We start from the raw sequence: 13,692 nt of genomic DNA, 5'->3' as shown, positions 1-13,692 counted from the left end.
CGGCTCTCAAGACAGGCTTTTTCCGGCAGAATTCACACAAAGATTTTTATTTTTTATTTTTGAACTTCCACCACGCAGACGCAACGTAATATAAATGAACTAATGTTTATTATGAACTCAACCAAGCCATTCTAAGAAATCCTTATTATGAACTCAACATGTAATATAAATGAACTAATGCTTATTATGAACTCCACAAGTTATATATGTGAATCAAACCCAGACAAAGCCAAAGACAAAATTTCTCTCAACCACCGAAATTATTAAAGCAACTTTATTTCTACGTAAACTAAATAAATGAAGAAATAAAACCCTAAAATCCTAAATCCGAAAACCAGTGAAACATTCCAGAAATAAAACGGGTACCTGTGAAGCTCCGGTCCGTGTAAAACTTGCTTCTGTTAAATTTATAATCTATAGACCGGTGTCAACGAAGGTAGAAATGGATATAGTTGATCAAAAGATTATTAGTATCTATTATCTGCTTCCTTTCACTCTGTTCAGCAATCCATTCCGGCCGCATCTGAACCATGAAGCGTGACTTGAAAACCCCAGCCTTGCCCTTTCGCTTGTAAATTACAAAGTTTTTACCAGTTCGAGGATTGACATCGGAGCAGCCTCGATTTCTCAAAATCTAACTCCAACCCCGCAAAAAATCCGCCGTTTTCATCAATAAATCGCCCGCTTTCGAATGTTTGGCTGCGTCACGTTAAAGATTGTAGACGACTTCTGCAATATCAGACAGAAGTGTCTGCCGATCAAGTCAAAAATTTCAATTTTGATGGTCTAAAAATATGGTTTTTATCTATAAATTGGATAAAAATCTTGTCTTTTACATTTTGAGTCGAATAAAGAAGCCCACACTTAGGACATTTGTGTTTTTGCTATAAATATTTTTTAGAAAGGGCATTTAGGCCATTAATGCCTTATTTAATGGTCCTATTGGAAGTTAGACCTCGTGACCTAAGTTTTCAAGAATATTTCATATTAGCCAATGCTAATGGGATTCTTGTGAATCACATTTAAGAATAAGAATTATTCCCAGACAATCGCTTAAGTTGAAGTTACCATCCCCTCTTCTTGGTGGCACAACAAAAAAAAATTGGGGCAAGCCATTGCCTTCATCCAATAAAGTCAACCATGAAATATAAGTGATATTATTTCAAGCTTGAGTTCGCAGAGCAACTCTATAATATTTGGCATTTAAAGTTACACTCAAACTTTTAGGTATCTCAACTTGAAAACATGTAAAAAAAATTATAAAACAAACTTGGTTATAACATTAGAGGAATTATTGGCCTAAAGCCTAACGATGGGGTCCCCTATTGATAAAAGACTAATTTACCTAATGATTTGTAAATTGTCATGGATATTCGACGAGACATTTAATCGCAATAAATAGACTAATAAAAATATATTGAAATCTAAAATCTAAAATCTATACTCTTAGGGTTAGCTTTCCTTAGATTTCTAAAATTGTTATATTATTGTTTCATGCTTATGCATGCAATATATCAAAGGAGGAAAATATGAAACAGATAAAATAACCACTCACAAACCACAATAACACCAAGATATGTCATGGGAAACCCTGTTGGGAAAAAAGCCTATTATAAGGTGAGGATGCTTTGCTCTCTCTTTCTCTAATGGAATTGGTGCAAATACAAAGGAGTGAGACTTGTGGCCCATCGGCTACTATAGAACACAAGCCCTCTAGTTTTTCCCTCTCTTTGTCCACTCTTAACTACTCTACTCTACTATGAAACAAAATGCACTAAAATAGAATGGAACCCCTTTTCCTCCTAGTGACTTGGTTATAGCACAATTTGATAGCCAAGTAGGGGTTATGTTGCCCCATTCAACTTCTTCAGAGTGCCCACGTGGCTAGTCCCTTTTCCATCAATAACAAGGCACTGATGTGGCATCCTCTCAAATTATGGTGGTCAATCACAATAGTTTAACTTTTGGGAGGCATAAGTTTTTGTGCCTGAACTCAAATTGATGTGATTCTTGCACCATTAGAAAGGTCTTCTAGTGTAAAATAGTTTTAAGGGTGCACACTTAAGCAACAAATTTGTATACCCAAAAATCATTGTTTAAGGCCTCAAACTGGCCTTGGAAGGTTTTTAACCTAATTCTCCAAACTAGGTCCCACTGTTAAAACTACTCATCTAAGTTGATTTCTCTAATGTTTCCACCCTTAAAGCATCGAGATGGATGGAAAACAATATAATGACCCAATCTAGTTCATGTTGCCTTAGGTTTCTTTCGTTGCATCCACGTTGGAAAAGGCAGGAAGGACGGGATGAGGAAAGCCATAATGAAAAAGCACCACAATTATATCCAAAAAACTATTAAAGGAACAAGAGAGGTTGTAGAGTATGGGTCAAAGAGAAAATTTGAAACAAGCAAAGACGATTGAACAATTGAAGGGAAACTACCCTTTCCCTACCATCATCCAATAAATGATTGAACAAAGCAATGACCATGTGAGGAGGATTCAGAGACATGGCAATGAATAAATGGCTTAATGTCATAATTAACTCCAAGCTCAAGTGTGCCTGGTGTGAGGAGTACCATTCCATGTACGAAGGGATGAGGAGTGTGAGAAGTTGCTTAAGAGTGATTATCATATGATTTTGTGGCATGTCATCTATCCATGCATGGGTTAGTGCCTACAACTTCCTTGATGACACATTCATGGAGTGCCAACATTCAAGGGATTAGGGAGTGATGTCCCCGTTATTGATTCTAATAGTACCTTCCTTGTATCAAATGGCTTTGTTTACTAGTTCATCATTCCTTTATTGTTTTGCCTCAACACATGGAGGGACTAAAATTCCTTGACAAGGATTAAAGCTAGACAAATTTTCTTGAAGCTTGATTTAAAGCTAGAATCTTAAGGAAGAGCGTTGAAGTGGAGATGGCAATTTATTACATTTGAGTCTCCCATAATGATGAGTTTGTTGGTTTTATTGCAGAAGCTTGTTTGGTTCCTTGATAAACTACATAAGCATCCACTTGGTTATTTGGGGCTTTACCCAAACTCCATGAAAAGGCTATTATTCTTATCCTCCAAGTGTAGTAGCACCCCCCGCACATAACACCTCTTGGTTACATTTGGAATCCCCATCAAAACATAGAACATGTTTTTGCTAAGATCTTGATTAATGAGCAAACTCTTCGGGAGGTATCCTAAGTTGCCAAATATTGAAGGAAAAAGAGGAGGGCTAATGATTTTTAAGTTAAACTTGGAGAACTAGTTTTTTTCTTGACGGTCTAAATTTTGAGAATGAGAGATTTTAATATTTTTGGTTTAGATGCTCAAATAGTAAGGAAGTAGTTCTTTCCATTACAATCCTATGTACAAGTTAGGCCATGCCTCGAAGAATTTTATGATATATGTTGGCCATTGGAATCTTTGGGCTAAATCTTTTTAAGGATGTTGTCCAAACTTGTTTAATAGAATTACAAGACAAAAATAAGTGAGATATGGATTCATTGTTGTTTGGCAAAGAGCACAAATTGAAGCCCCTTGGATGCCTTTTTTGTGAGGTTTTCAGCTATAAGGAGTTTTTTATGAGAAAGAGTCTACAAGAAAATATTGATTTTGGGAATCCCATTTGGATGCCAATTTTTTTTCCAAGTTCCAAATTTAGGAGCAAATCCATCAAGGTAGAGTGGAGATTAAAATACATATCCTTTACATAATGAATACCCTGTATCTCCCCACCCTTTGGAGTCTTTGCCACTTTTTTAGCTCAAAGCATGCTCAACTAATTTTGAAGACAAGAGACATTATGATAGTTTCATATGGGTGTTGGAAATACTAGGGGGACCGGGGGGATGAATCAGTATTTCAGGAATTATTACAAATTTATACTCTCATTTACGGTCATCACTAAATTATATATGCATCATCAAGAAGCACATATACAAGTCATAAACATCATACACAAGAACACATGGATTTTAGGTGGAAACCCATAAAGGGAGAAAACCACCATTCTTCTTATATTGTTTGCCTTCAATCTTTGTTTACATAAATTCACTTGCACCAACCAATAGGAAGCACCCACTCCCTTTGTAATGTTTCGTTGGCACCCACCAGCAGGAAACAACCACTCCCTTGCAAGGTTTCATTGGCATCCACCAACAGGAAGCACCCACTCCCTTGCAAAGTTTCCTTGGCACCCACCAACGAGAAGCACTCACTTCCTTGCACTTTTTCATTGACACCCGCTAGTAGGTAGTACCTAATCCCTCAAATAATTTTGTTGGCACCAACCCCTAAAACATTGTGGACCTCCCTTTCATCCATTTTCAAACTAGATCCACTCCTTTTAACACAATTTTCAAAATAAGCTTAAGATCAATGTATACCTTCCTGCAAATTCATTTATGTTGAACAACACATTTACTCTTTTGTCATCAACAACACAAAAAATGCTCTCAACAACACAACATCAGTCTCAAAGAGAACAATTAGCCCTATCACAAAGTCATCATCACCTCACTATCAAGCAACAACTTCATTACATCACCAGTCTTTGTTAAACATAACCATCGCGAAGACGAAATATGAAAGATAAGCATTAGATACATCTCTTATTCACATGATATACATTTATAATACACTCTTGTGACTCTTGGATTCATCTTCCAAGGTCTCTTGGACTCCCTTTGATTGTTCAACTTCCACACCTTAACCCTTAGTGGATTAGGTGTCCAACATTCCCCCCCCCCCTTAATCCAAAGGGGTATATATGAGTCCAAGAAGAGAGCTATAATACAAAATACAATAATGCATGACAACAATAAGTTGAATGTGCTCTCTAAAATGATGGCATAAGGTGGGAGAACTCGAGGTCTCAACTGATGGTGGTTTAAGGATTACCACCAACACTGGAACGCTTAGTGCAGTTCCCGGAACTTTTCCAAATATGGCAAGAAGCTGAAATATTCTGCTAGAGGAAGTGCCCCTAATTCTTTGAAGAGGGAGACCTTCAACCTGGAAAAGGGAGGTCTACAACCTACGGTGGTTTAAGGAAGGCCACCAACCAAAGGAATGCTTAGTGTGATTCCCGAAACTCTTCCAAATCTGGCAAGAAGCTGAAGTTTTGCTAGAGGAAGTGCTCCTTAATGCTTTGGAGAGGGATACCTTCAACCTGGAAAAAGGGAGGTCTACAACCTGTGGTGGTTTAAGGAAGGCCACCAACCAAAGGCATGCTTAGGGGCTTCTATGTCTCTGGCTACAACTCTAAATCTGGGTATGGTTGTCATTGGATGTAGGCTCAGGCAACAAGTTCAAGTTGTGGCTTAGGCTCGCTTGATTTATCTTCGAAATTTGCAGATGACCATCACTTCCCCCCTGTCATATACAAGGTGAGAAGACAAAGAGAACTCAACTACAATACTTTTCAATACTTTAGAAGAAATTCTGACATACAACTGAAATACCTTCTTGGTTGTTGAAGCCCATTGCCAAGAAGGGATCTATCCAAGCTAAATCTATGTTCTTGCAGGAGGTTTGTTTTTGAAGCATATGTTTAAAGAATGAGTGTGTTGCCCACAATGCTTGCATGGGTGAAGATCAAAATAGTGATCTTTCACATGGCCAACTTGGAAACAATGTTGGCATTCGACAACTTTTGGCTGTGAATGTGGAGGAGCAGAATATGGAACAGGGGAAGGTGAGTTGTCATAAAGAAACCCAACACTTTGAAATTGAATGGGCTTGGAATAGTCTAGAGTATGAAAGGAGATCTCCTTGTAATATCTAAGACAGATTTTGTGCTTGTTGTTGACAAGCTCTTCCCAAAGTCTGATGATTGTCTTGGGAAGTGTAGGCTCAATTTCTGCTTTTGCATGCAAATCTTCTCTTCCATGAGGCATTGAATGTGAATCAACCTCAACCTTACTAATTTCATCACTTGTTGGTTGTTGATGGGTGTTTGTTTTAACCTTGAACAGAGGATTGTTTTGATCAGAAAATAATTTATAATGACAAATATGCTTAAGCTCATCTCGCTAGAACTCAGATTCTAGTTGCAAAAAATCAATCTTTTCTTGTGCATTTTGCAGACAGGTTTTAATGTCTCTAAGAATGGCCTTGTCAATCATGATTGTATTGTCGATACTAGAATGTATTAGATTGTTCAGCAATTCCAATACTCCATTCACCATTTTCCAACAATTCAAATTTGCTCCCAAAAGCAAAAAGAGTATTTGAATGTTACACCAAGGGCAAATGAAAAATTAGAGTGTCAACAGAACTTGCAGAAGGGCTATTACCGACACCAAATATAAGTGTAGTGTCGAACTTGGATATCAAGAACAACAACAATATGTTATCCTTTTCAGACACTAAATAATACAAGGTCCAACTCACAATGAATTTGTTTTAGCTGTTGGTCGATTGTTGATATCCTTACAACAAGATGCAATTATCTTGCACTCCACTTCTTCAGAACAAATTGCAGTAAAAATTACATAGATTTTAGTGAAAAGAGTATATCAAAAGAAGACTCATATGCTTAAAAAAAGGATTTGGTGTTTAAAAGACCCCTTAATAGGACATATGGTCATAATCGGTCATTATTCATGGTGTAAAGAACCTACATTAATACAATGAAATGAATATGAAGATAGCTATTGACTCTCAAGAAATGAGAACTTCAACTTAATAGTCACATCTGATTAGTTGATCCTTCCAAATCCACTTTTTCAAATGTACCAAAAAATTCATCGAATAAGCTTATTATAGCATTTTCAGATCGTGACCATCAAAACCTGAACTGATGTTAGCCACGAGTGATTCAAAGAGAGGTATTATAAGTGCGGTTGGTATGGCATTGTCAAATAAATTGTATTTAACCCTCTGCACCATGTGTAAAAATCAGGATCGGGTACATAATATAAACAAAGCTCGGAATAACTCATCAGATTCCTTGTACCTTGAATGGAAAGAGAAAACACCTAAAATACCAAATGCATGAGTTCACCTCAAATGTCACGATGGCATAATTGTTGCTCCAACTATTTGAACGCGAGACCTCATACTTCAGTTTCACAAATATTGTCAAAAGGAATACCGAAAACCACCTTTCATTGATGAAAATTTCACGAACACCCTATCAACAAATTGGAAAATATGTAGCTTGCGAGATTCCAATGCCTAATGTCTTTAGCTCAAGGGTTTGCAGTTGTCTCTCTTTTGCATGAACGAATCAACCAGGAAGATATGAAAGCATCAATTGAACATTCAAGTACTAAACGAACAGGTACACCGGAGCACCACTCCCCACACGTTTTGTGAGAATATTCAAAATGTTAATACTATCAATCTTATAAATAAGATTGTCAGTAGTGGTGAACTTACAATTTTCTTATTAAAAACAAATATTCCTGGAATAGAAAATCGCGAAGGATGCAAGACAAAAAACAACTTCACATCCTCACCAAAAGGAATGTGATATTGTATCACACTAGCCAAATATAGGTATCACAAAAGCTCCATTTCCTGGAGAAATCGTTGAGGACAGACTTGCAACAACCACCGTAAACTAAATAAATGAAGAAATAAAACCCTAAAATCCTAAATCCGAAAACCAGTGAAACATTCCAGAAATAAAACGGGTACCTGTGAAGCTCCGGTCCGTGTAAAACTTGCTTCTGTTAAATTTATAATCTATAGACCGGTGTCAACGAAGGTAGAAATGGATATAGTTGATCAAAAGATTATTAGTATCTATTATCTGCTTCCTTTCACTCTGTTCAGCAATCCATTCCGGCCGCATCTGAACCATGAAGCGTGACTTGAAAACCCCAGCCTTGCCCTTTCGCTTGTAAATTACAAAGTTTTTACCAGTTCGAGGATTGACATCGGAGCAGCCTCGATTTCTCAAAATCTAACTCGAACCCCGCAAAAAATCCGCCGTTTTCATCAATAAATCGCCCGCTTTCGAATGTTTGGCTGCGTCACGTTAAAGATTGTAGACGACTTCTGCAATATCAGACAGAAGTGTCTGCCGATCAAGTCAAAAATTTCAATTTTGATGGTCTAAAAATATGGTTTTTTATCTATAAATTGGATAAAAATCTTGTCTTTTACATTTTGAGTCGAATAAAGAAGCCCACACTTAGGACATTTGTGTTTTTGCTAAAAATATTTTTTAGAAAGGGCTTTTAGGCCATTAATGCCTTATTTAATGGTCAAGTTAGACCTCGTGACCTAAGTTTTCAAGAATATTTCATATTAGCCAATGCTAATGGGATTCTTGTGAATCACATTTAAGAATAAGAATTATTCCCAGACAATCGCTTAAGTTGAAGTTACCATCCCCTCTTCTTGGTGGCACAACAAAAAAAATTGGGGCAAGCCATTGCCTTCATCCAATAAAGTCAACCATGAAATATAAGTGATATTATTTCAAGCTTGAGTTCCCAGAGCAACTCTATAATATTTGGCATTTAAAGTTACACTCAAACTTTTAGGTATCTCAACTTGAAAACATGTAAAAAAAATTATAAAACAAACTTGGTTATAACATTAGAGGAATTATTGGCCTAAAGCCTAACGATGGGGTCCCCTATTGATAAAAGACTAATTTACCTAATGATTTGTAAATTGTCATGGATATTCTACGAGACATTTAATTGCAATAAATAGACTAATAAAAATATATTGAAATCTAAAATCTAAAATCTATACTCTTAGGGTTAGCTTTCCTTAGATTTCTAAAATTGTTATATTATTGTTTCATGCTTATGCATGCAATATATCAAAGGAGGAAAATATGAAACAGATAAAATGGCCACTCACAAACCACAATAACACCAAGATATGTCATGGGAAACCCTGTTGGGAAAAAAGCCTATTAGAAGGTGAGGATGCTTTGCTCTCTCTTTCTCTAATGGAATTGGTGCAAATACAAAGGAGTGAGACTTGTGGCCCATCGGCTACTATAGAACACAAGCCCTCTAGTTTTTCCCTCTCTTTGTCCACTCTTAACTACTCTACTCTACTATGGAACAAAATGCACTAAAATAGAATGGAACCCCTTTTCCTCCTAGTGACTTGGTTATAGCACAATTTGATAGCCAAGTAGGGGTTATGTTGCCCCATTCAACTTCTTCAGAGTGCCCACGTGGCTAGTCCCTTTTCCATCAATAACAAGGCACTGATGTGGCATCCTCTCAAATTATGGTGGTCAATCACAATAGTTTAACTTTTGGGAGGCATAAGTTTTTGTGCCTGAACTCAAATTGATGTGATTCTTGCACCATTAGAAAGGTCTTCTAGTGTAAAATAGTTTTAAGGGTGCACACTTAAGCAACAAATTTGTATACCCAAAAATCATTGTTTAAGGCCTCAAACTAGCCTTGGAAGGTTTTTAACCTAATTCTCCAAACTAGGTCCCACTGTTAAAACTACTCATCTAAGTTGATTTCTCTAATGTTTCCACCCTTAAAGCATCGAGATGGATGGAAAACAATATAATGACCCAATCTAGTTCATGTTGCCTTAGGTTTCTTTCGTTGCATCCACGTTGGAAAAGGCAGGAAGGACGAGATGAGGAAAGCCATAATGAAAAAGCACCACAATTATATCCAAAAAACTATTAAAGGAACAAGAGAGGTTGTAGAGTATGGGTCAAAGAGAAAATTTGAAACAAGCAAAGACGATTGAACAATTGAAGGGAAACTACCCTTTCCCTACCATCATCCAATAAATGATTGAACAAAGCAATGACCATGTGAGGAGGATTCAGAGACATGGCAATGAATAAATGGCTTAATGTCATAATTAACTCCAAGCTCAAGTGTGCATGGTGTGAGGAGTACCATTCCATGTACGAAGGGATGAGGAGTGTGAGAAGTTGCTTAAGAGTGATTATCATATGATTTTGTGGCATGTCATCTATCCATGCATGGGTTAGTGCCTACAACTTCCTTGATGACACATTCATGGAGTGCCAACATTCAAGGGATTAGGGAGTGATGTCCCCGTTATTGATTCTAATAGTACCTTCCTTGTATCAAATGGCTTTGTTTACTAGTTCATCATTCCTTTATTGTTTTGCCTCAACACATGGAGGGACTAAAATTCCTTGACAAGGATTAAAGCTAGACAAATTTTCTTGAAGCTTGATTTAAAGCTAGAATCTTAAGGAAGAGCGTTGAAGTGGAGATGGCAATTTATTACATTTGAGTCTCCCATAATGATGAGTTTGTTGGTTTTATTGCAGAAGCCTGTTTGGTTCCTTGATAAACTACATAAGCCTCCACTTGGTTATTTGGGGCTTTACCCAAACTCCATGAAAAGGCTATTATTCTTATCCTCCAAGTGTAGTAGCACCCCCCGCACATAACACCTCTTGGTTACATTTGGAATCCCCATCAAAACATAGAACATGTTTTTGCTAAGATCTTGATTAATGAGCAAACTCTTCGGGAGGTATCCTAAGTTGCCAAATATTGAAGGAAAAAGAGGAGGGCTAATGATTTTTAAGTTAAACTTGGAGAACTAGTTTTTTTCTTGACGGTCTAAATTTTGAGAATGAGAGATTTTAATATTTTTGGTTTAGATGCTCAAATAGTAAGGAAGTAGTTCTTTCCATTACAATCCTACGTACAAGTTAGGCCATGCCTCGAAGAATTTTATGATATACGTTGGCCATTGGAATCTTTGGGCTAAATCTTTTTAAGGATGTTGTCCAAACTTGTTTAATAGAATTGCAAGACAAAAATAAGTGAGATATGGATTCATTGTTGTTTGGCAAAGAGCACAAATTGAAGCCCCTTGGATGCCTTTTTTGTGAGGTTTTCAGCTATAAGGAGTTTTTTATGAGAAAGAGTCTACAAGAAAATATTGATTTTGGGAATCCCATTTGGATGCCAATTTTTTTTCCAAGTTCCAAATTTAGGAGCAAATCCATCAAGGTAGAGTAGAGATTAAAATACATATCCTTTACATAATGAATACCCTGTATCTCCCCACCCTTTGGAGTCTTTGCCACTTTTTTAGCTCAAAGCATGCTCAACTAATTTTGAAGACAAGAGACATTATGATAGTTTCATATGGGTGTTGGAAATACTAGGGGGGCCGGGGGGATGAATCAGTATTTCAGGAATTATTACAAATTTATACTCTCATTTACGTTCATCACTAAATTATATATGCATCATCAAGAAGCACATATACAAGTCATAAACATCATACACAAGAACACATGGATTTTAGGTGGAAACCCATAAAGGGAGAAAACCACCATTCTTCTTATATTGTTTGCCTTCAATCTTTGTTTACATAAATTCACTTGCACCAACCAATAGGAAGCACCCACTCCCTTTGTAATGTTTCGTTGGCACCCACCAGCAGGAAACAACCACTCCCTTGCAAGGTTTCATTGGCATCCACCAACAGGAAGCACCCACTCCCTTGCAAAGTTTCCTTGGCACCCACCAACGAGAAGCACTCACTTCCTTGCACTTTTTCATTGACACCCGCTAGTAGGTAGTACCTAATCCCTCAAATAATTTTGTTGGCACCAACCCCTAAAACATTGTGGACCTCCCTTTCATCCATTTTCAAACTAGATCCACTCCTTTTAACACAATTTTCAAAATAAGCTTAAGATCAATGTATACCTTCCTGCAAATTCATTTATGTTGAACAACACATTTACTCTTTTGTCATCAACAACACAAAAAATGCTCTCAACAACACAACATCAGTCTCAAAGAGAACAATTAGCCCTATCACAAAGTCATCATCACCTCACTATCAAGCAACAACTTCATTACATCACCAGTCTTTGTTAAACATAACCATCGCGAAGACGAAATATGAAAGATAAGCATTAGATACATCTCTTATTCACATGATATACATTTATAATACACTCTTGTGACTCTTGGATTCATCTTCCAAGGTCTCTTGGACTGCCTTTGATTGTTCAACTTCCACACCATAACCCTTAGTGGATTAGGTGTCCAACATTCCCCCCCTTAATCCAAAGGGGTATATATGAGTCCAAGAAGAGAGCTATAATACAAAATACAATAATTCATGACAACAATAAGTTGAATGTGCTCTCTAAAATGATGGCATAAGGTGGGAGAACTCGAGGTCTCAACTGATGGTGGTTTAAGGATTACCACCAACACTGGAACGCTTAGTGCAGTTCCCGGAACTCTTCCAAATATGGCAAGAAGATGAAATATTCTGCTAGAGGAAGTGCCCCTAATTCTTTGAAGAGGGAGACCTTCAACCTGGAAAAGGGAGGTCTACAACCTACGGTGGTTTAAGGAAGGCCACCAACCAAAGGAATGCTTAGTGTGATTCCCGAAACTCTTCCAAATCTGGCAAGAAGCTGAAGTCTTTTGCTAGAGGAAGTGCTCCTTAATGCTTTGGAGAGGGAGACCTTCAACCTGGAAAAAGGGAGGTCTACAACCTATGGTGGTTTAAGGAAGGCCACCAACCAAAGGCATGCTTAGGGGCTTCTATGTCTCTGGCTACAACTCTAAATCTGGGTATGGTTGTCATTGGATGTAGGCTCAGGCAACAAGTTCAAGTTGTGGCTTAGGCTCGCTTGATTTATCTTCGAAATTTGCAGATGACCATCACTTCCCCCCTGTCATATACAAGGTGAGAAGACAAAGAGAACTCAACTACAATACTTTTCAATACTTTAGAAGAAATTCTGACATACAACTGAAATACCTTCTTGGTTGTTGAAGCCCATTGCCAAGAAGGGATCTATCCAAGCTAAATCTATGTTCTTGCAGGAGGTTTGTTTTTGAAGCATATGTTTAAAGAATGAGTGTGTTGCCCACAATGCTTGCATGGGTGAAGATCAAAATAGTGATCTTTCACATGGCCAGCTTGGAAACAATGTTGGCATTCGACAACTTTTGGCTGTGAATGTGGAGGAGCAGAATATGGAACAGGGGAAGGTGAGTTGTCATAAAGAAACCCAACACTTTGAAATTGAATGGGCTTGGAATAGTCTAGAGTATGAAAGGAGATCTCCTTGTAATATCTAAGACAGATTTTGTGCTTGTTGTTGACAAGCTCTTCCCAAGGTCTGATGATTGTCTTGGGAAGTGTAGGCTCAATTTCTGCTTTTGCATGCAAATCTTCTCTTCCATGAGGCATTGAATGTGAATCAACCTCAACCTTACTAATTTCATCACTTGTTGGTTGTTGATGGGTGTTTGTTTTAACCTTGAACAGAGGATTGTTTTGATCAGAAAATAATTTATAATGACAAATATGCTTAAGCTCATCTCGCTAGAACTCAGATTCTAGTTGCAAAAAATCAATCTTTTCTTGTGCATTTTGCAGACAGGTTTTAATGTCTCTAAGAATGGCCTTGTCAATCATGATTGTATTGTCGATACTAGAATGTATTAGATTGTTCAGTAATTCCAATACTCCATTCACCACTTTCCAACAATTCAAATTTGCTCCCAAAAGCAAAAAGAGTATTTGAATGTTACACCAAGGGCAAATGAAAAATTAGAGTGTCAACAGAACTTGCAGAAGGGCTATTACCGACACCAAATATAAGTGCAGTGTCGAACTTGGATATCAAGAACAACAACACTATGTTATCCTTTTCAGACACTAAATAATACAAGGTCCAACTCACAATGAATTTGTTTTAGCTGTTGGTCGATTGTTGA

General features: G+C 37.4%; 1 protein-coding gene across 3 annotated transcripts in view; it reads right to left on the bottom strand.

Moving 5' to 3' along the window:
- Positions 1–734, bottom strand: part of LOC149163205 (pre-mRNA-splicing factor ATP-dependent RNA helicase DEAH7-like) — a 46,283-nt gene extending 45,549 nt beyond the window's left edge. For 2 of the 3 annotated variants that reach the window (XM_089437570.1, XM_089437569.1), the window contains exon 1: positions 367–733. The gene's annotated coding sequence lies outside the window, so the exon portion shown is untranslated. Of the gene's footprint in view, positions 1–366 lie in introns of all 3 variants that reach the window. The other variant, XM_089437568.1, reaches the window with a different exon arrangement.
- Positions 735–13,692: the final 12,958 nt, after the last annotated feature.

The sequence above is a fragment of the Pinus tabuliformis genome, chromosome 5_2 (assembly GCF_031772625.1).
Source record: "Pinus tabuliformis cultivar Carrire ecotype Pingquan chromosome 5_2, CPIR1, whole genome shotgun sequence".
Taxonomy (NCBI): Eukaryota; Viridiplantae; Streptophyta; class Pinopsida; order Pinales; family Pinaceae; genus Pinus; species Pinus tabuliformis.
Note: the sequence above shows the minus strand (reverse complement) of the source record. Positions and strands in the feature narration are given on the sequence as shown.